General features: G+C 37.4%; 1 long non-coding RNA gene across 7 annotated transcripts in view; it reads left to right on the top strand.

Annotated features, from left to right (window-relative positions):
• The window catches only part of LOC138165702 (uncharacterized), a 65,613-nt gene extending 42,734 nt beyond the window's left edge, over positions 1-22,879 (top strand). For all 7 annotated transcript variants that reach the window (XR_011169417.1, XR_011169415.1, XR_011169412.1 and 4 more), the window contains 2 exons: positions 229-327; positions 21,817-22,879. This is a non-coding gene — a long non-coding RNA (uncharacterized lncRNA). The remainder of the gene's footprint in view (positions 1-228; positions 328-21,816) is intronic.
• Positions 22,880-23,970: the final 1,091 nt, after the last annotated feature.

Here is a 23,970-nt window from a genome sequence, read left to right as displayed (position 1 = left end):
AAGCTATATGTCATGTCCCTTTGATTTATAAGAACTGGAGTTCTTAAAAACATTCAGACAAATTTTGTCCAGTGCCCACCCTACTTGTAAAGAATGAAGCTATATGCACATTTATGTGATAGCTCACATTTATCATTATGTGATGACTACAAAGCCATTTATGTATGCAATATCTTTTCATCTTCAGAACAACCCTGCAGTGTCAATATTATTATCCCCTTTTTACAGATGGGAAAGCTGATGCAACCCAAAGAAGTGTCTTGCCCAGGTTTACACAACTGGCAAGTGACAGAGCCAGGATTCAAATTCATGTCTTCTGAGTTCCAGGTTGGTCTTTCTTTCATAGCATTCTGGCTCATGTGAAATAGAGGCTGGGAGAATCTCTCATGGTAGGGTATGGGGAAAAACTTACTGGTCTTTAACTTTTTATTCCTTTTTTTAAAAGATGGATTTATTGAAAAAGGCCTGTGATAGACTTCTTAGTACATAGGACCTGGTTCTTTCTTCTGTGTAAGCTGCTTCTTGACACAGTGTTAAATACAAAGGCAAGCAGGTTGCTTTTTCCATGTGAGCAGAGCACCATTTGTGTCCTGTCCCTTCAGGGACCTCAGGGCAAGGTGAATTTTTGTTGCTGATGTTTTTGCTAATTCATATCCTCCTTCATGGATGTGTTCTTATTATCTTTCTTTGCCTTTTCTTTCTTCCTTTGTCCACCTTTTATATTGCTCTTCTGCCTTCCTACCTTAAAAACAATTTTATTGGCATCTTTTTGCTTTAACTTCACCTTAATTTGAAAATATATTTTTCTTCTCTCCTCTACTCGGTGCTCAATGACTTGCAACAAAGAATTAGGACCAGAGGATTATTGATCTAGAGACCAAAGGGATTTTAGAGGACATCTAGTCTAACTCCTTTATTTTACAGATGAGGAAACTGAGTCTTAGAGCTATGAAATGACTTAGAATCACAGATTTAGAGCTGGAAGGAACCTCAGGGGACATTTAGTTCACCTCCACTCTTTTTAGAGATGAGGAAACAGGGCCTCATGGAAGCTGAATGACTTGCTCAATGTCATACAAGGAATAAATATCAGAAGTGGGATTTAAACCCAGACCTCCTGACTCTGGAGCCACTAATCTTTCTTAGAGATTAAAACAAACATACATACAAACAAACAAACGAGCAAACCCTTAAACAAAACATTTAAAAAAGTTAAGACAATCAGTAGAGTCTGACATTATTTTCTCTTGATACATTTTCTCTTGCCTTCTTCCGACAAGCTTTATCATTGTACTTATATAAATTTTTTGTCTGTTCCATCTACACTGTTGTAGTAATTCCTGCTTCTGCTTGTTTGGCTTTTCTTCCTTTTTTTGGATACTATTCATGTTTCAAAATTAGGCTTCTAGGGGGTACAGTGTATAGCTTGCTGGACCTGGAGTCAGGAAGAGTTCAAATCTAACCTCAGACACTTAGTAGCTGAGTGACCCTGGGCAAGTCACTTAACCCTGTTTGCTTCAGTTTCCTCATCTGTAAACTAAGCTAGAGAAGGAAATGGCAAACCACTCTAGTATCTTTGCCAAGAAAATCCCAAATGGGGTCATGAAGAATTGAACATGACTGAAACAACTGAATAAGAACAACAATATTCTAAAATTTAGTCCAGCTCATTTTTTTGGAGGTGTCACAGATTAGTGAAAAGAACCCACTCTTCAAAACACAGGACAGCTATACTTCTGGCCTGACCATTAACTATCTGTGTGTTTGGCCTTAGTGAAATCACAGCACCTCTTGATGACTTGTCTCCTACATCTGTAAGATGCTGGGAATTGGCTAAATCAGAGGTATCAAACTTGAAGTCAAAAGCTGCTACTCCCAAGTAGGTTTAAACAAGATTAAGATACAATTGGAAAATGTTTAACAAAATAAATAAAAATGCTGGGGCAGCCAGGTAGCACAGCAAGTAAGAGCACTGGCTCCAGTGTCGGGATGACCTGGGGATCGAATCCCCAGCTCAGACTCTTAGCACCCACCCAGAAACACCTGGCCGTGTAACCTTGAGCAAGTTACTTAACCCCGATTGCTTTAAAAAAAATGCAACACAATGTAGATAATGTTAATTTGTGGTTTTCTAAATCAATATAAGTTGGCAGGCATCCTTTTTTATTTGAGTGTGATGCCACTGGATGAGATGATCTTTAAGGCTCTTTCTAACTTTAAAATTCTCTAATTCAACCAATGAACATTTAATTTTAATTCCTTTTTTTAAGTGGGGAAAAAAGAAAATTAGCATTTAAAATAAAGTATATCCAGTAGCCAAAGCAGGTCATAAGTACAAGTTAGAAACTAAAGAAATTACTTTCTTACAGCATTGTCTGATCTGTCATGAGAGTAAATTAATCATGTCAGATAAAAAAGTCATTTGAGCTTGCTGATTACTATAGTACATTTCACTGGCACACCTTGTTGGGTCAGTTTTATAATTTCCCACTAGGAAAGTACCATTAGGTAATTTTATGGAGTCTGTGATGGGTTTTGCTAGAGCACCTTACTAAAGGGTAGAGAGATCAATAACACCAAGTCTTGGGTTACTTATTTTAGGTAAATTATTAGGGTTACTTCCTATTTAGCCTGGCCCATAACTATCATTCACAAGATCATAGTTTTAAATTGGAAGGGACCTTAAAGTTTAGCTGGTCCAACTCTCTCTTTTTACAGATGAGGAAACTGAGGCCCAGAGACTTGCTTGAAGTCTCCCCGATGCAAGGTTTCCATGAACTCTAAATTTAGTGCTGTTTTCACTTATATGATGCTAATAATTTGAGTCAGTACACTCCAATCAAAATCTAGGCAGTCAGTCTGAAACTCAAGGAAATGTATCAATTCTACAGGGGAGGAAGTTAGATTATTAGGTTCAGTTATAGAACAAATACTTGATCTGGAATCTAGAATCTGGGATTGACTTTCACCATGGCCAGTAAAGCCACCCAATTTTTCTGAAACTCAGTTTCCTTGTCTGAAAATTGAGGAAATTAGATTAGATGACCTCTAAGATCTTTTCAGGCTCTGAGTCTATGGTCATATGATCCTATTATTTAAATATCCAGTTAGTTTAAGAGACAGATTGGAGAGGACATAGGAACCTTACTGATCCATAGTTCTGGAGTTCTGTTGAATCAACTCTGGCAGCATGTACCCTTTTAATTCTCAATTCTCCACCTGACTCTCAGACTCTCTTTCCCAATGATCTCTTCTAGGAAAAAAGAATAGGATCCTACACATAGTGTCCTTTCGTCCAACTGTCATGTTTGAAAAAATTAACAAACTGAAGTGAAAGAAGTAAAGTGAATCATTGGAGTTTATATGGGCAGGAAGTGGCAGAACCAGAATTTGAACCCAAATCCTCTGACTCCAAAGCTAACATTCTCTTTCCACCAGACCACATTGTCCCTAGAAGCATTATTGTTTTTGTTTCAAGTTTATAAGAGACTCATGTGACTTTAAAATGTACAGTGCCTAACACTATGTGAGGACACTTAATAAACATTAAACAATTACCGACTGTAATAAAAAACAGATTTAAGTATGTCAAAGGATTTACAGGATAACCATCTTCCAGTAAAGCTCTGGACAGCTGGCTACCCAGGCAATGCATGAATATCCCTGGAACCACACCTTGGGCCTTGCTATACATGTTACTCACCAGCATCTCACACCTGGTCCTGAGTCATTCAACTGACAGAACAGAACCTTGTCATCTTAGAAGGCAGGAGGCCAAACAAGCATGCATTTCCACAAGCATGGAACAGACAAGTCTATATCTCTCTCAAGGCAGAAAACAATGGCCTTCCTATAATGAAGACACATTAATTAATTGGTCTATTACTAGAAGGGAAAAACAAAAATTGAGCTGGGGAAAGGGAAATTAATAGACTTTTATTAAATTTATAAACCTTTGGCCCTACCAACACACCTTGTCATCCAGATAGAAACAATACACCAATAGCTAGATGAAATAAAAGATTTAAGAGAGATGTTAAATACTTGTTGTTTTTCATAGGATTTGTTTAGAGATGGAAAGCACCTTAAGGATTGTCTAGTCTAATCCCTTCATTTACAGATAAGGAATTGAGGTCTGGTGTCGTTCAGTCATTTGTCCCACTTGTGAACCCATTTGGGGGGAGGGGAGTTTCTTGGCAAAGATGCTGGGATGGTTTGCCATTTCCTTTTTTACAGATGAAGAAATGAGGCAAACAGGGTTAAGTTTGCCAGGGTCATGTAGCTAGTAAATGTCTGAGGCTGGATTTGAACTCACAAAGATAAGTCTTCCTGACTCCAGGCCTTGTGATCTATCCACTGTGCCACCTAACTGCCCTGGGATCTAGCAAGTTTAAATGCTTTCCCTCAGGTCTCACAGTAAGTAAGGAGCAGAGAACTCAGGTCCTCTGAGTATAACAAATCTAGCTTCTTTCCCATTCTACCAGGTTGCCTTTCCTTTTTTTTGGGGGGGGGGGGGGGGGGGGGGGCGACGGCTCTTTTATTTTTTTTAGAAGATAACCTGCCTGAAGACAGTAGTATAGCATATTCTTGTAACATTGTCTTCCATAATGAGGGTTTAATGAAGAAATAATGAGCCAGTTGTAACGGAAATGCAAATTTAAAGATCTTCCCCGCCCCTAGGCTAAAGTGCACCTGGAGCCTGGGGTGAGAGGCTTGTTTTCCAGTAGATACTTTTTGATTGGCCAGTGAGTCAATAAGGGTGTTACGGTCTCTGAGCCAGGAGGCTATATAAGCCCTGATGTGTAGCTTTGTTTTGGGGCTCACTTTGAGAAGTGTTCTGTGATTTGATCAGATAAGACTCTGGGAAGCTGTTGTTGAGAGTCCCCCGGCTTTGAAAAACCCAGATGTTGATTTGGTATGGATGTAATGGTTGGACAGTTTGGAAATCTGTCTACTTGATCTGTTTCTCTGTCTTGATAATTCTGTCTGTATATTCTGAAGTTCGGGGTGCTGACCTTTTTCCCCTGAACTAGGTAAATGATACATATTTGACTGATTAAAGTAAGCTTGTTAACCCATTTTGAGTTGCTTTCCTTTAACAAAGCAAATCCAAGAACTTGTGCTGGCAGCCACCCTGGGGATGCTTGGGGGTGCTTGCCGCTACACCAGTCCAGTTCAAATAACAAGTGAAGTAATCATATTTGCAGAGGATGTGAAATTGGGAAGTATAGCCAACATGTTAAACAGTACAATTTGCATATAAGAAGATCCTGACAGACTGGAACAGTGGTCTAAATATTTTTTTCTTTTTTTAAAAAATGAATATGCATTTACTTTCTTATTTTCCCACCTTATTCCCCCTTCCTTCTCCAAATTGAGGGAAAAAAAGAAAGAAAAACAAAACTCTAGTAAAAACATATACAGAGTAAAGCAAAACAAATTCACACATTAGCCATGCCCAAAAGACGGATGTTTTGATCTATACCCCAAGTCCGTCTCCTCTCTATCAGGAGGTGGTTAATACACTTCATTATACAGTCTCTGGAATCCTCATTGATCAGGGTTCTTAAATCTTTCAAAGGTAGTTGTCTTTACAATGTTATTATTATAAAATAAATTGTTCTCCTGTTTCTGCTTACTCTACTCTGCATCATTTCATAGAAGTTTTGCCAGGTTTCTCTGAGGCTGTAAGTCACTTCTTACAGCACGATTGTATTCCATTACATTCATATACCATAATTTGTCCAGCAATTCCATAATTGATGGTTGTTTCATAGTTTCCAGTTCTTTGTCACTACAAAAAGGTTTGCTATAAATATTTTTGCACAGATGGGCCCCTTTCCTCTTTCTTTTAACTTCTGGGGGTTTAGGGGTAGTAGTGGTATTGTTAGATCAAAGTTTAGTTTAGTAACTTTTTGAGCTAAACTTCCAAATTGCTTTTTTTTTTTTTTGCCTTTTTGGAGGGCAATTGGGGTTAAGAAATGTTGCCCAAGGTTACATGGCTAGTTTGTGTGTGTGTGTGTGTGTGTGTGTGTGTGTGTGTTAAGTGTATGAGGCCGGAACTGAACTCGGGTCCTCCTGACTCCAGAACCAGAACTTTGCTCACTGCACCACCTAGCTGCCCCTTCAAATTGCTTTTCAGACAGTCTCGTTCAATTCATAGCTACACCAACAGTTCATTAACGTTCCTGTCTTCATATAACTCCTCCGATGTTTATCATTATTTTCCTTTTTTGGGTCAGTTTTGTCAATCATAAAAGTGTGAGGTAGGACCTCAGAATTCCTTTAATTTTCATTTCTCTAATTATAAATAATATGGGACATTTTTTTTTCATATGACTATTGAAAGCTTGGGTTTCTTCTTTTGGAAGCTGTTCACTTCTTTTCACTATTTATCAATTCAAAAATGTCTCTAAGCTTCATAAATTTGATTTAATTCCTTATATGTCCTGGAGATTAGATCTTTATCAGATAAATTTGCTGCAATTTATTTTCCAGTTAACTGTTTTGTTTCTAATTTTAGCTGTATTGGTTTTGTTTGTACAAGAACTTATAGTTTTTATGTAATCAAAATTGATGAAATTTTCATCTCTGATTTCAGGGATCAAAAATTTAAGAAGTTCCAATTTAATAGGGACAGCTGTGAAGACCTCCACTTGGGTTAAAAAAATCAACTTTGTATATATGGGATGGGGAAAATGGGCCAGTAATAGTTCATGGGAAAAAGGATCTGGGAGTTTAGTGAACTGCCACCTTTATGTGAGTCAACAGGACATTATAGGACATGCTTTTGCATGATATCTGTAACAAGTGAGGTTAATACTGGAAGTAGACTTTATTCTGGTTAGAACACTTTTGGGGCATTGTATTAAGTTCTGGGTATTATATTTTAGGAAGGGCATTGAGAACTTGGGTTGTTTCCAGAGGAAGTCAACCAAAAAGGATAGCGAGAGTGAGGGCTGGAAACTATACTGTATAAAGATTGGTTGGAGGAACTAGCTAATGGTTAGTCCAGAGAAGAGAAGACTTAGGGGGACAGGATAGTAGTTTAAAAGCATTTCAAGGTCTGTCATATAAAAGTAATATTAGACCCACTTGGCCTGGATCCAGAAGGCAAAATTAGGAACAGTGGTTTGTTGTAAATAAAGTACTTCCTAAACAAAAAAGTATCATATAAATGTATTATGATAATAATATGAATAATGTTGTTGTTGTTAAGTGACGAATTTTGGCTCAATATGAGGGAAAACTTTTCCCAAATTAGGGATAAGGGAATGTAGAATAGGTTGCCTCATAAGGTAGCAATCCTCATCATTGGAGGCTGCAGTTATTTGAGCAGATTCTAGATGCCACTTGCTAAGGGTTTTGTAGTAGGAGTTCCTGTTTAAGTAATAATAATAATGATAATTGTTAAAGTTGCTATACCACTTGCTATTTATCAGGCACTGTGCTAAGCACTTTCCAATTATTATCTCATTAGATACTTGAAACAATCTTGGTATATTGATGCTATTATTATCCCCATTTTACAGATGAGGAAATTGATACAAAAGAGGATAAGTGACTTGCACAAAGTCACACAGCCAGTAAGTATCTGAAGTAGAATTTGAACATAGAACTTCATGATGCCAAACTCAGAGCTCTAGCCATCATATCACTTAGCTGCTCCAATTATGGACTGGACTAATTGACTTTGAGGTCTTTTCAGTTGTGAGATTTTGTGATTCTATGCTATATAAATTTGGTTCCTTAATTGTCAGTCTAATGGCCTTTTCTCAATACTCATCCTTCTTGACCTCTTTGTAGCCTTTGACATGGTCAATCACTTCCTTCTCCTTGACATTCTTTTATCTCTGGGTTTTTGGGACACTACTTTCTCCTGGTTCCCCTAAGTATCTGATTGTTCTTTCTCAGTCTCCTTTGTCGGATTTTTATCCAGATCACCCCCAGTAACTGTGGGTATTCCACAAGGCTCTGTTCTGGTCTCTCTTCTCTTCTCCTTTTTATACTATGTCACTTAGGTGAGCTCATCAACTCTCAGGAATATTCATTATTTGCTGATTTTCAAGCTATTTATCCAGTTTTCCTTACCTCTGTGCTGACCTTTAGTGTCCTATCTCCAACTGCCTATTGGATATTTCAAACTGGTATCTTAAACTCAATATACCTAAAACTGAAACTCATCTTTTCCCGAAAACCTTCCCCTCTTTCTAACTTCCCAATTACTGTCAAGGGTATCACCACTCTCCCAGTGACGCAGGCTCACAATCTAGATAGCATCCTCATCTCTTCATTTTTTCTTACCCACCCATATCCAATCTGTTGTCAAAGCCTGTAAATTTTACTTTCACCACATCTCCTATGTATGTCCCCTTCTCTGTTCTGACACTGCCACCACCCTGGCCCAGGTCCTCATTACTACATGCTTGGACTGTTTAAAATAGCCTACTGGATTGTCTCCCTACCATAAGTCCTTCCCTACTCCAGGTTCCTCTTCACTCAGTTTCCAAAGTGGTCTTCCTAAAGTGCAAGTCTTAATCACATCATATCTCTGCTCCATTCAATAAACCCCCAAGGGATCAAATTTTGATAAATTTAGATTGACTCCTTATAATTGTCAGAATAAAATATAAATCTTCTTCTTAGTGTCCCAAACCCTTCATAACATAGCTTCTCCCCACATGCCTCACCTTTGTAGTCTTCTTCCACTTTATAACTCCTCCCCCATGTACTCTTCCATCCAAAGATATTAACCCCCTTCCCATTCCTCAAACAAGATCCTATCTCCTGACTGCAGGAATTTATTTTTCCTGACTGTACCTCATACATTGGATACTCTCCCTCTGCAGTTCAACCTCCAGGCTTTCCTGGTTTCTTTGATGTCCTAACAAAATCTTATTTTCCACAGGAAGCCTTTTCTGATCCTTCTTAATTCTAGTATCTTCCAACTCTTGGTTATCTCTAATTTATTTTGTACATCTTGTTTGCACAGAGTTCGTCTCTGTCATTAGATATGGGAGAGTTTTGACAGTAGTGATTGACTGTTGTCTTCTTATCCTTAGAGCTTTGCCCAGTGCTTGGCATTGACTCACTGGTAATTCACAATCAAAAAACCTAATGATACTTCAATTTTCTGGATATTTCAGGTGAAGAAAATTGGGAAGGGGAGAAGGCGGGTTGTATTGAAAGTATATTTCCTTCAATTTAAATTTCCTTTCACTAGTAAATCTGGCCATAGTAGTGAAGCTATAAAATGTGATGATTTGAAGTCTACCTAGAATTGTCCAAAAAGCAAAGAAAACAGGAATAACAAGAATAGCAATACATTTATATAGGACTTTAAGTGTTATAGAACTTTACAAAAGTTTTCAGATTAAGACAGTCATCTCCAAACAAGGGATACATTTCAAGCTGTCGTTACTGTCACACAATCTCCATCTCATTTTTCCAATCACTTAACTCAATATGCTGATTATCTGTATTGTGATGATTCTCAAACCTGCCTATACAATTCTCCTTACCTCTATGATGTCCTTAAGTCTCATATCCCCAACTGCCTATTGGACACTTTCAATTGGCTATCCTATAGACATCTTAAACGCAGCCTAGGACTGAAACTCATTTATTTTAACCCCGAACTTTCCCTCTCGCTACCTTCTCTATGACTGTGCTAGTTGATTTAGATATTATACAGAAAGGAATCACTCTTTGCCCTCATGTAGCTTACTTTCTACTTGTGGGAAATAACATTTTCATAATAAAATACAAAATACATTCATAACAAAGTGATTGGGACAGGGGAAATGAAAACTGAAGGAATTAGTAAATTTCCACTGAAAAATGTGGCATTCATGCTGGATCTTAAAAAGAGGTATGGGTTCTAAGAGGTGAAAGTGATGATCGAGAGAATTCCAGGCATAGGAAACAGTGCAAAGGCATAGAAGGAAGAATTGGAGTGTTGTGGATACGGAACATTGAATTGGTTTAGTTAGCTGGAATGTAGCATGTATAATGTGTGATCATTATAGGAAGAGTAGAATGTCAATTTATGGAGGACTTTAAATTCCAAATAGAGGAATTTATATTTTGGCTGTTTATCAAACTGCCACCTGCCAGTAGGCACAAAGACCTTTTTCGTACAAATCAGTGGTGTCAACCTGGAGGTGATCTTGATTCAGGCCTTTTTATCACTATGGAGAAACTGAGGAAGTTTGATACCTGTTCCCTCAATGGGAGTGGGGAACTTCAAGCATTCTTGTTGTTGTTCAGTTGTGTCTAACTCTTTGTGACCCCATGGACCCCATAATAATGTCCATGGAGTTTTTTTTTTTATTGCTGAAGATGCTGGAGTGTTTTGCCATTTTCTTCTTCAGTGGAACACCTTTTATCAGAACTCTCTTTTATGATCTATGTATCTTGGGTAATGTTACATAGTATAACTTTTTATCACCATAGAGAAGCCAAGGAATCCTTGACACTTGTTCCTCAAGTGGGAGGGGGAGATTCAAGCAAGCATTCTTGTAATCTCCCACAATTCCAAGAGAATTCCAAAATATTCTGTTGCCTAGAGAATCTCTGCACCAAGCATAACTCTCTATCAGGAGATAGGGAGTGTGCTTCATCCTTAAGGAACCATGGTAGGATATAACAAATTTCATAAGACTTGTTAGTACTAACATTTCTAAAAGTATGAAAGCCTTTTGGCTAGATTTACTAGGGAGTGGGGAAGAGCAAATGAGCATTTTCTTTCATTTTTCTTTTTGGATCAAGTGAGAATATTTTTGTAAAGTGCTTAGCAGAGTATTTGTCACATAGCAGGCATTTAATAAATTGTTTTCTCCCTTTGCTTACTTCTACCTCTTTCCCTGTAGAGTTATTTGAACCTCTACAATTCAGGGGAGAGAATTGAAATTCTCTACTTCCATCCATTTCAAGTTTGATGCTATAATTAAAGCTCTATGCACTATATAAACTAGAATTCTGAGTCCTATAACCCAGGGTGACCATGCTGGTGCCTTGATCCCCTGCCAATTCTCTACCCTTCTCTTGATACCAGTAACATCAAGCCCCCTTTTCATGTGAGATTCATTCTAGGTTGTAGTTCATGAGTATAGCACAAAGATATCATTCATTCAGTCACTCAATAATCATTCATCAAACACCAACTATATGCCAGGTACTGTGCTAAGCATTGAGGATACGAAGAAAGGTAAAAATAAACAGTCTCTGCTGCCAAGGAATTCACATTCTCATGGGAAAGACAACATTCAAATAATTGTGTGTCAACAAGCTAAAAATTGGAAATAAACAAGAGATGGAAGATACTAGAATTAAGAGAGATTAGAGAAGGCTTCCTATAATGGGAATTTAGCTAGGACATGAAGAAAGTTAGGAAGTGGAACTAAGGTGGGAGAACATTCCATGGATAGGGAACAGTCAAGGAAAAATGCTTGGTCAGGAGATGGAGTGTCTTGTCTGAAGAACAGAAAGAAGGCAAGTGTTGCTCCATCAAAGAGTAAGGAGGGAAGGTGTAATATGTAAGAAGATGTAAAGGTAGTGGGAAGGCAGGTTATTAAGGGTATTGGGGGCCAAAGAGAAGATTTTATTTGATCGAGTATGACACCTTAGAATAGTACAATGTATAAATTTCCAAACACTATGAGTTTTTAATTCTAATAATCTTTCTTCTGCTGAAGGCTCTTCTAGATCAATCTCTACCTTAGTTATCCCTCACAATGCCAATTCATTAATTTCAAAACTTCAAGGAGCTATAATTTCATTGTGGTATGGATATCACCTTCCTGGACCTGGACTATGGCTTCTTTATAATTTAGTAGATAATCTTCAAGAGTTGATATGACTAAAATTTCATCACTTGGAAGCCAATCTGGTGGTTTTTCTAAGCCTAGCTGGAGATTGGTCCTTGGCTAACTAAGATGCAATCCATCATTGGGCCACATTCAATAATCAAGGATATATCACACTCCTTCTATATGCCAGGCTTTGTACTAGGTCTTGAAGATGCAAAGTCAAAAAAAGTGAAATTTCTTGCCCTCAGGAAGCTTATATTATATCAGGGGGTACAATGTGTAAAAATATAATTATATGCAAAGTAATTACAAAGCAATTACAATTTCATTGGGGAAACTGGGTTAAAGGATTAGAAAAGGTCTCTTTTTAAAAGAAATATTTTATTTTTTCCCCAGTAACTTGTATTTCACTAGTGTAACCTCTGAGAATTCACAATTATGAGTCATCAAAGGAGGGTATTAGCGGAGGAAGGACTAAGTATAGTACAACTGATTAACTGGTGGATTGTAGGAGCAAGAAGTGATATAGAGGTAAGATGAATAGTTCTGGAGTCAAGATCACCTAAGTTCAAATCCCACTTCTGATTTTTTTCTACCTGTGTCATTTAACAAGTATTTGTTAAGCACTTGCTATATGACAAGTACTGTACTAGGGGCCAAGGATAGAAAGAAGGATTAAAATAGTCCCTGCTCTTAAGGAGCTTACATTCTCATGGGTAAGACAATGTGTAAACAACCAAGTACATACAAAATACATACAGTGTAAATGGGAGGCAATTTAAGAGGGGAAGTGCTAGCAGTGGTGGGACAGGAGGGAACTGGGAAGTCTCTTGAAGAAGGTAAAATTTCAGCTGAGTTATGAAGGAAGCCTGGAGGTAGAAGTGAGGAGGGAGAGAATGCCAGTGAAAAGATGGCAGAGTTTGGTGATGTTGTAACATGTCTGAAGAATTGCATGGACTCAAGGTTGTAGAGTATGTAGGAAAGTAATGTATAAGTAGACTGGAAAACTAGGAAGTGGCTCAGTTGTGATCTTGAAAAAAAATCTCTTCATCTCTTTGTAAAGTAAGTGAGTTGGTTGTACTAGACACTATCTGGGGTCCCTTCCAACTCTAGATCCAGGCCCAGCTCAAGAATGGTCATTGGTCACTGGGATAAGAAGGACTCTCTAACAAGGTCAAATTTTGAAAGGGATGTGGAGGTTCCTAAAATGTGTGTGTGTGTGTGTGTGTGTGTGTGTGTGTGTGTATAGATCCTCAAAATTCTCTAGAGCCTCTGACAGTGTTGTTTGTAAGAGGCAGTGCTTGGCACCATTACTGTAGAATATTCTTATTAACATGCTTTTCATAAGCAAAGTACCACTCATCAAATATTTATAAGCCATAGACAGTGAAACTGATGTTTTGCTTGGCATTTGTGGGGACATTTCCCACATGCAGTTGAGTGGAGTGTGGGCAGGTGAGAGACCCTTCAACTTGATGTCATGGTCTAGGCGCTCCCGGGTGAGCTGTTCTTGGCATGGTTTCTTCATGGCTGTGGGCCTGATTCTCCAGTCTCTCAGAACTCCCACTTAGCCCCTCCTTGTATGGAGCTCCCTTTGAAGTCCACAGGAGCTCTTTGAATGGAAAACATACACAACGGGGTGTTGATGCAAATAAGAATCTGGCCTTATATGCACAGTGAATAAAGGTGATTCTCACCCCAAATATTAGCTCTCTAGCCCAGAAAATATAGTTTGATCATTAAATAAAAGAACCAAAAAAAAATCCTCCAAGGAGAAAATAACCAGCTGATTATTGGAGAGTTTTAATTAAAGCAACAGATAAAATAAGTGGAATGCTTTGTTTTTACTCTTATCATATCAATAGGATAAACATTCTCCTTTTTCTGGGGCAACTTGCTAAATGAAAAAGTAAACATTAACAGCTTCTGAAACCTCCCTGATATAGGATGATAATTTAGAAAAATATCTCTATTAAGGATAGTTATAGATATTTTTTGGGGGTTGGAAATGCAATCCCCGAATGAGTATGTAGCTGCAATCTATAGACAGGCTAAGTAAATTAAATCACTTACTGTCCTTTTTTTCAATAGCTCTAAAGTTAAAAGTAATTTGCAAAGAAAATACTCTGTTTGAATTGGTTTGTAATATCTGTTAATGATCTTAAAAAAGAAATCCACTTATTCACAATCCCATCCCTGAGGGAATTCCAATGTGCCATCAGAAAAATTTCCCAAGTCTGAAATGTCATTAACTAGTGATTTCTTTGAAGTAAAAATCTGTTAAAGAATAAATTGCATCAGGTATACAAATGTATGGGACAATCACTTTGATGAACAATATGCTTCCCCCCTCCCCTCCTGTGTTTTCTGTTCCCAAAAGCAACAATTTAAAATCAAGCTGTTAAATGATGGAGATGTCTTAGAACTATATCAGTGTATATGTATGTCCTCATACATATCGAATCTTTACATATATTTGTAGACTGTTGATGTAAAAACAGTGGAGTTGGAAACAATTTTGATTGCTTTCATTATATTTACCTCTTGGAAACATAGCTAAGTAAAGGTGTTGCCATCCTGGAATAAAACAATAGATCATTTAATATTGAATCCTGAAGCCAAGAGCGACCCTGGCCAGATGCTTTGAATGAAGGTGTAAATACTGCACAACAGTATGAATTGTTCAGTACTAGATAGCGGACCTGGGAAACACTACGCCAAAGGGAAAATTTTCTTCCTGACCCCAGCTGGCGATCAATTTGTGCCTGGAAGTTGGACAGCCTTTGTAATCTAATCCCAGCTAGTATAACTGCAGATGCTAGTTTTAGGTCTATAAATAGCAAATCTTTTTTTTTAATGTTGTTTTTGGAGAGGGGAGTTAGATTTTTTTTTCTAAAAAGCCATTTACTGCAATGATTTCTACAGGTTAATTATACATTGCATGAAAAGGCATCTCCTTGGAGTCATCCTAAATTTGTTACCTTTTAATCTCACTTCACATGACAAAGCAGGGGAAATGAAAACCCCTAGCTGGCCATCCAAGTCATTATTTATTATTTTGTATATTGCCACCTTTAGCTTTATTCATCCTCACTCATTTGCTCATTTTCTAGATAAGCAAAAAGGCCTTCATTTTTATTCATTTCCAATCTTGGAGAAATATTTCTTTGCCTCTTAATCTACTCCTCTTGCAGAATACCTTTCCAGTCATTTCATATTACTTCCCCTTCCTCACTCTCTATTCTTCTAAATCTTCCCAGTACATGATATTCTATCATCTACCTCTACGTTTCTGTACATGTAGGTCCTCATGCTTGTAAGGCACTCATCTGTCACCTCCAACTTGTATAATCTCTAGTTTCCTTTATTTATAAATATATATTATACATATGTATTTGTATATATTTATGGCTCAGGTGCCACATCTTTTCAGAGATCATAATCTCTACATATTGAAATTACTTGGCATAAACTTAATTTGTATACATGCTTTCTTCCAAAGGCACATAGGCTCCTTGAGTGTAGAGTCTATTTAGCTTATGTCTTTCCGTCTCCAGCACCTATTATAGTACCTTGGACACAGAGGTTATTTAATAAATGTTTTTGGAATTGAGTTGAATAACCACTGCTTGTCTGTCTCCTAATTTATTGCCTGGCTACAGATCTTTTCTAATTCTGACATTCCTTTCTCCAGATAAAATGACCTAATTTATGGAAAGGACAGACCATTGCTCTTAATAAATACTTTATCAAGGTTTCTGCATCCTTTCCTAATTCCCAGTAATTTTTTTACAGCACCAAAACTTATTCCAAATTTGATATTGTTTTAACAGTTGTAGCTTCCTCTCATTTAAGGATGACATAAAAGGAACTCTTTACTCTGAAAGATCTAGTTTTGAATTTCACGGGGAGAAGTGGTTTAAATGTGTATTATTCAAAGGATAGGACACAGAAATTAAGGTAATGTGGCTGGTTGGTGTGGTTCTCATTTAGTTTAGTTATGTCCAACTCTTCATGACTCCGTTTGGGGTTTTCTTGGCAAAGATACTGGGGTGGTTTACCACTTCCTTCTCCAGCTCATTTTACACTTGAGGAAACTGAGGCAAACAGGATTAACTGACTTGTCCAGGGTCACAGAGCAAGTAAGTGTCTGAGGCTGGATTTGAATTCCGGAAAATGAGTCTTCCTGATTCCAAGTACAGTGTTCTATCCACCATATCACCTATCTGCCCAGTGCGGTCCTTAGACATTCATTAAAGAACATTCAGCAAAAAGGTGGTTGCCAAGGCAGCCTATTTTAAAGCAGTGGGCTAACAGACAGGAGATCTGATTTCCAATCCTTTCTCTATCATCAAATTTCTGGGAAAGTCATTTTATTTCTCCAACACTCAGTTTCCTGGTAACGATGATAGATCGATTCAGAGAACTCTTGTGAATAGGGCTGGGTATCAGGGAGATGTGTGTTTGCATCCCACCCCTAACACTTTCTAGCAGTGTGACTATAGGCCAGTTACTTAACTTCTCTGAGACTCAGTTTACTTATTTGTAAAGTGGTGGCAATACCCCTTTTAATACCTACTAGCATTGCTGTGAGGCTTAAAAAGATAAAGTATCCAAAACACTTTTAAAATGTTAAATCATGAATGAATGCTAACATTATTTATTATCATTATTATTATTATTATCTCAATTCCAAATTAAAATTTTGGAGAGAAATCCCCAAGTTAAAACTCGTTTTCAGAGTTAGAGGTTTACATTGTATATTTATAGCTTCCAGGAAGCTCATCGATATGAAGACCCTCTTTTTACAACAACGACACAGAAGTCTGTAGATGTTATGTTACTTGTGTTAGGTTACATGGGTAATATTGGCAAGGTTAGAATTTGAACCCAGGTCCTCATACTCTAAATCTGTGCTACCTCTCTGATTAGTACATTCGATTGTTAAAGTAGGGGGCAAAGGTAACTGGAATTCTTAGAAAACTCCTGCAACTAATTTTAGTCACATTTTAAAATTCTCTTTTTTCCCCTTTAAAAAATTAATTTAATTTATTTTGTTACATTTGAAGTTTTAAATTATTCCTCTTCCTCCCCACCCCACAGTAGAGGAGGCTACCATTTGACCCAGATTTATAAACACACACATATGACCATATTATGAATCCTTTTTTATTGCTTTTGAATTTATTGAGTTGTCACTATTGAGAAACATTTTTACGTTCCTAATTCAATTTGAAACCATACGTTGTCCCAGTAGCAAAGATGGGGAGAATGGATGGGAGGAGAAATAAGATTTTAAGGTCTAAGTAGGCAATGACATGTATTCATGCATCTTTTTTTTGCATTTATTTATTCTGTTTATCTGTTCTTTCTCAGGAGATGGATAGCATCTTCCTTCACAGGTCCTTTGTAATTGATTTGAGTATTTATAACACTCAGAATAACTTGGTTATTCATAGCTGTTCTTTGAACAGTATTACTGTTACCAAATACAACGTTCTCTTGCTTCTGCTCATTTCACTTTCATTATTTCATGAAAGTCTTTCCATGTTTTTCTAAAATCAACCTGCTCATCATTTCTTACCACATTAACTCTTTTCTCCCAAATCTTTCCCCTAAATTAGTATGACCATAGGACATAGCATCATAGATTTGGAACTGGGAGAGACTTTTATTGTTCATAAATAGCAAACTTGACCCATCTTAGCTTCACATTGTCTCTCACCCTTTGGTGGTGATGAAAGGAAATAATGAAGCAACTAAAAGGTAGTGAGTTAGGGAACAAGAACCCTGGATGACTGAGAGTTGAGAATGTATTGATGAAAAACCTCACATAGCAAAAATCAAATTGTTGTGGAATAGGTTGATAACAATAGAGAAATCAAAATGACCAATTTACCCAATAAATCTAAATGCAAAGATTATTTTATTTTGGAGAGAAAACAGGCCACTATGTTTCCTTTTTCCCCTTATTAATAAATTAGGATGCACAAAAACTCAGTAGGAAATTACTCAGGACTCAAAAGAATCATTCTGATCTGTTTTCCTAGTTAGTCATTTCCATTTTGTAGAACTAGCATTTCTGTTGAACGGTATTACAGAAAAATGGGCCTTGCTATATTTTTATGTGTCAATGGGTTCTGGCTGTACAGTGGAGCCATTCATTTTGTGTGGCCCATTTATTGCAAGGGCTTTCTAAATTTGGCCTTAATTATTTTTCCCTTTGCAAAAATATTTCACGGAATCTTTTTGAGCCCTGCCTGCTTCCTCCTTGCCCCTTAAAACAGAAGCCAGGAGTGTTATTTCTGTTCTCTTCTAATTAAAATAATTGCTTGGTTCTTTTAAACTTGGTTCTTGCAAGTCATTAGTTTAATACGTGGATAGATGCCAGGGGGTGTTTGAAAAACAAAATGAAAAGTAATCATGTAGTGTCACAGAAAAAAGATTCCATGGTGCTGGGGTACACTAATTCCTTTCAGCCAGTATTTCCTAAGGGCTCTTTAGTAAACCAGGAGCCCATATTCTGTGAGGGGATTGGCATGACTGGTCATAGAAAGAAAAAGATTATCCCATTTTAATGGATTGAGATGTTCTGTTAACTCAGTGCTATTGAGATGGTAGAGAAAGGACAAGGATACACCAGCCTTTGACTGAATCATCTTTGCTGCACTTTTTATGGAAACTATGGTCAGGAAGCGGATACAACTGATTTTCCATTCAGCCTCGATGTTGTGTGGTGGAGTAGCCAGAAGGCAGAAGGGTAGGAGAAAAAAGTATGGGGTCTGCCCTATCTAAATTATTCAATTAACAAGTATTTATTCAGTGCCTACTATGGGCCAGCTTATACTTTATCAGTTACCCAATCAAAAACATTTACTATGCCAGGTGCTAGGGATACAAGTACAGACAAAAAAAAGATATAGATGATTGAGAACTCATTAAAGCAAATAGCATCAGATCCCTTGGGCCTCTAATATTGCTGCAGAATATTTTATTCAATTATGATAACATTGTAAGGACAGACAACACTGAAAGACTTAAGAATTGGTCAACATAATTACTAAATGTGATTACAGAGGATCAGTAATAAAGTTTTCAGCTAGCCAACTCTTTTTTTGTACTTCAGAATTTATTTATTTTTAGTTTTAACATTCATTTCTACAGGATTTTGAATTCCAAATTTTCTCCCCATCTCTCCCATATCCCCCACCCCAAGATGGCAAGCATACTAATTACCTATTTCTCCATTCATTCCTCTTTTATATCCCCCCTCATCCCTCCCTTTCCCCCCTTCCCCTTTACTTTCTTGTAGGGGAAGATGGATTTCTATACCCTATTGTCTGTATATCTTATTATTTCCAGGTTGCATGTAACAACAATTTTTTAAACATTTGTGTTTTAAAACTTTGAGTTCCAGATTCTCTCCCTTCTTCCCTTCTCATCCATCCCCACTGGGAAGCCAAGCAATTCGATATAAACTATACACGTGTAATTATGCAAAATATTTCCATAGTAGTCATGTTGTGAAAGACTAACTACATTTACCTCCATCTTAGCCCATCCCCATTTATTCTCTTTTCTCCTTTGACCCTGTCCCTTTTCAAAAGTGTGTGCTTCTGAAGACCCCTTCCCTCATTTATCCTTCTTTCTATCATCTCTCCCTTCTTATCCCCTTCCCCCTACTTTTATTTAGGGTAAGATACCCAATTGAGTGTTTATGTTATTCCCTCCTCAAGCCAAATCCAATGAGAGTAAGGTTGACTCATTTCCTTTCACCTCCTTGCTCTTCCCCTCCATTGTAATATCAGCTAGCCAATTCTTGACAGAGAGGTAATGAATTGAGGGCATGGATTGAGATAAATATTTTTTGGTTATGACTGATGTGAGAATTTATTTTTCCTGACTATGCATATTTGTTATAAGGATTTTGTTTTTCAAAAGAGGATATGGGAGGGGGAGAAAATTGATTTTTGATAATTGAAAAAAATTAAATTTTAAATTGAAAACATGACACAATATTTCACCTTTATATAGAACTTTTCTTATAACAACTCTATGAGGTAGATATAGTGGTACAATTATGACTGGAAAGAATGGGTTCACATAGGCAAAGACTATATTATTTTCTTTGGGCTTTGTCTTCCTTAATATTTTGGACCTCAGAAAGATTCACTTATTTGGAAAATACCTAGGTTATAACTTAGATATAGAAAAAACATGATATGTATGCCTACCTAGACATGCTTTTGATATTACTATTTGATTTTATTGATGAGGACCCTCTACTAAATTCCTATTCTGATATTTCATCATGGCAGGAAGATGACTGCTTTGGGGGGGCTATGTTAGCGGAGCATAAGTTATGACAGTTTCTTTAAAATCTGAGAGACTTGAAGCAATGGGTTCAGTGATATGTTGCTTGTTTGTTATCTGGGGGGAAGCCTAACTGGGAAAACCTCATCATCAGTTTAGCTGCCTTGTTTAGCATGATGATTTTTTTTTTTGTTAACAGAAACTCATAAACACTATTTACTAAGGCATAAAGGACTAACGTAGGAGAAGACCCACATTAAGGAAATAATGAGTTATGGAAGCATGATAATATAGTGAGCAAAAAGTTCAATGACTTGTCAAAGGTCACATAGCTCGTAAATGTTGGTTTCCAACCCAATTTTCCTAACTCTAAGATAATAAGTACACTATACCATTGGCCTTAGACATAATCTCTAAGATTATATATTCAATTCAAGATCTCACTGAGCACCTTCTTCATGCCCAACACTGAGTTTCTAGTCCTGTTTTTGTCATCAATTTGCTGTGTGATCTTGAGCTAAGTCACTTAACCCTTCTGGGCTTTAGTATCCTTATCTGGACTAGAATGTTTGGCTATATTAAGGATATAGCCGATGGGTTGTTTGCAGGTCCCTAATTATATAATCCATTGTGGGCTGTTCAGCTTTGGTGTTCAATCATTTCAGTCATGTCTGACTCTTTATGATCCCATCTGGGGTTTTCTTGGCAATGATACCAGAGTGTTTTGCCATTTCCTTTACCAGCTCATTTCACAGATGAAGAAACTGAGGCAAATAGGGTTAAGTGACTTGCCTAGGGTCACACAGTTAATTTGCATCTGAGGCCAGATTTGACTGGCCTCAAAAAGACTCAGGCCTTTTTGATTCCAGGCTCCATGTTCTATCCACTGTGCTCCCTACCTGCCCTTTGGGTCATTGTTCAGCTTACTATGTAATTAAAATACATTTGTAAAGAGAGAAGGATTTAGACAGTAGTGGTACAAATGTCTTTAGAGTGAGAAGGCCTTGGATTCAAATCCTGCCTCTGACATGTACTAACTGTGAGACTCTGGGAAATTCCCTAACTCTCAGTATTCCAGGAAATTCTCTAACCTTTTAGATCACAGGTGAGATATTGATTGTATCAGTGCAGAGAGTTCCTCCATCATGATGATCATGTAACAACAGAAACTACAATTTTGGACCAACAACAAAAAAGTACAGGTTCATGAGTGTCCTAACACTTAAAGTACTAATTTTAGTTTGAGACTATTGTATAGTATCTGAAAATTCTGGGAGTTGAAAATGAAAAGTAGCAAAATACTGTAGGGATTCCTTTATAAACACACACACACACGTGTGTGTGTGTGTGTGTGTGTATACATATATATATATATATATATACATATCCAATTAACAATAGTTGGACCTAATATGAATTTTTTTCTGACAATTTAAAGAATGTATATTATCATTGTATTATTTAGATTCATAGAATAATTTAATGTACTCTATTTGAAAGGATTATTTTCACATTCTCCCTGCCTCTTTTAAAATATTTGTGTTTGTCCTAGCTACTAGTAGGTGACAAGATATTCTTGAATATTCCTAAGCCAGGTCATCCCATTTTGCCCATGCCACAGCTGAAGACTTTCTGTTAGTATTTGCTCTCTATTAAGGGCAACTTTTATTATATGTTTGTTTCCTCTGTGTAGGTTCATCCTTAAATGTGGAAGGAGAAGGCTTTTCTGAAACATTGGACCAAGATGGGAGCCAGTCCAACACCATTAGCAACCGAACTTGACATACAGAAGATCCACTTAATTAGAATCTCCCATTTCATCGTCGTCTCTCGTCCCAGTTCCAAGAGGCAGTATGACCTCACTTACGAGGAGGAGGGACTTCTCCTAGCATCCTGTCTTTCCAGGCTGTGTAAGAACCACTGTTGGAACATGGAGGCTGTCCTGTCCACACCTGCAACCAGGCTATTGTTCATGTTATCTTCTTATGTTGCTGAAAACTGTTTTAAGAAATGTAATTTGGTTCACTGAACAGAAAGCATAACCATAACAAGACAATGCTTAGATAGACAGCACTTTTCCTCTATGAGGAATTTGAAAACATGACCTAATTCATTTAACTTTCCTATAAAGGGGTCAATTTTTGGTTGCTATTTGCCGCAAAGTGTGCTAGAAATTCCTTCTTTGAACACATTATTCCTTTAGCAGGTGTTCAATTGAAAAAACCATTGCTATGCTTGCTAGAGGGTTTTTTTCCCTCTTTTTTAATGGGGAAAATGTATCTTCCCAACACACACTGTCAAATCCCATTGTGTTGCTTTGTTCTTCATTGCTATTGTATATACTTCCAAGTGGAATCGGGAAGGAGATATTCCACCTGGTTTCCCTAATGCCTTGGTAGTAAACTAGGTCACTTTGGAAACTGCTTTGATTCTCCTGGAACATTAGTCAATCATGAGGAAGCATTTGCTTATTTAATAACACCCCTATGGCCTGAGGAAATTGAGGCAGATTCCAAAGGTACAAAATTAATGATAGATAAACTATTCTACTTGGGGCACAGAAAGGCTCAATTTTTTTGGGAGGGGGAAATAAGTGGTAATCCTAGGAAAAAAAAGTACACACTACAAAATTATGAAAAAAAATGCTTTCTTGAAAATTTAGGTTGTAATCTTGACTGCTACTACCTTGTGTGACTTTGGATATCCTTTTTTGACCCTCATTTTCTTTATGTGTAAAATAAATGGATTGTACAGTGGCAGGTTGAACATGTGTTTTATGTAAATCATGTAGGAATGCTTTCATGTAGGTTTACTTGGGGGCATAAAGGCACCTCCCTTCTCTGTCTTCCTATGTTAGGTCCCATTACAGAAATATTGTTAAATTGTGGAAAATTCACCAAATTTGAAGTTTGAACACCTGGGTTTTGAAGTTCTGGCTCTCAAAAATCTACTAAGTGTATGACCATAGTTAATATACTGATGCGAAGCCTCAGTTTTCCCATATATACAATGGGAATAATAAATATATATATTTTTAAAGCAATCGGGGTTAAGTAACTTGCTCAAGGGTTACATGGCCAGTTATTTCTGGGTGTGGTGCTGATTATCTGAGCCCAGATTTGATCCCCAGGTCGTCCTAACACTGGAGCCAGTGCTCTTACTCGCTGAGCCACCTGGCCGCCCTGAATAATAAATGTTTTGCAAATTTGAAGTTCTATTATCAATAAATAATGTACCATGTGGATTCAAGTCCTCAGATTTTAACTAGTTCTGGAGATCTGACCAAGGTGAAAGTCATCTGAAATGAACAGAGCTGCTCCAGTGCTCATTCTGGCATTCTCAGGGGGTGCCATGCTATGCCTGATGCATTACCCTTTCTAACAATGGCTTTTAGAAGAACCTCATTGAATGCCTCTTAGGCTGAGTGATTCTCTCCTGTCCAAGACTTAAGTGGAGATTCCAGAGAGCATAGGAGAGGTTTTTATCCCTCTGATACCTGATAGAATATTTTTTTTGAACCTCACATAGATGGAAGGAGAAGAACTGGGCAAATTGTTTTGGCTTTAAAATGGTTATAATTAAACTCAGTCATTCACATATTTCAAATGCATTGAGTTTGTGAGGAAGAAAAGCAGAAGTCCTCTTCTATTAAGCTTCTAACTTCCCTGGCCTTGGTTAAGCATCTCTCACCATACAGAAAAGACCAAATGCACTTCTCCCCATGGGAAATGCATCTTCACAGCACAGCTCTGGATTCTAGAGAAAATAATTAGATTGCTAGTCACAGACTTAACAATTCACTTCAGGCAAGAGGTCGCAGTGAACAACAAACACCACCTCTTTGGTA

Source organism: Petaurus breviceps, unplaced genomic scaffold, assembly GCF_028583685.1.
Source record: "Petaurus breviceps papuanus isolate PSGF00001 unplaced genomic scaffold, PetGlider_PUasm1.0 214, whole genome shotgun sequence".
Lineage (NCBI taxonomy): Eukaryota > Metazoa > Chordata > Mammalia > Diprotodontia > Petauridae > Petaurus > Petaurus breviceps.
This window is presented reverse-complemented; position numbering and strand designations above follow the sequence as displayed.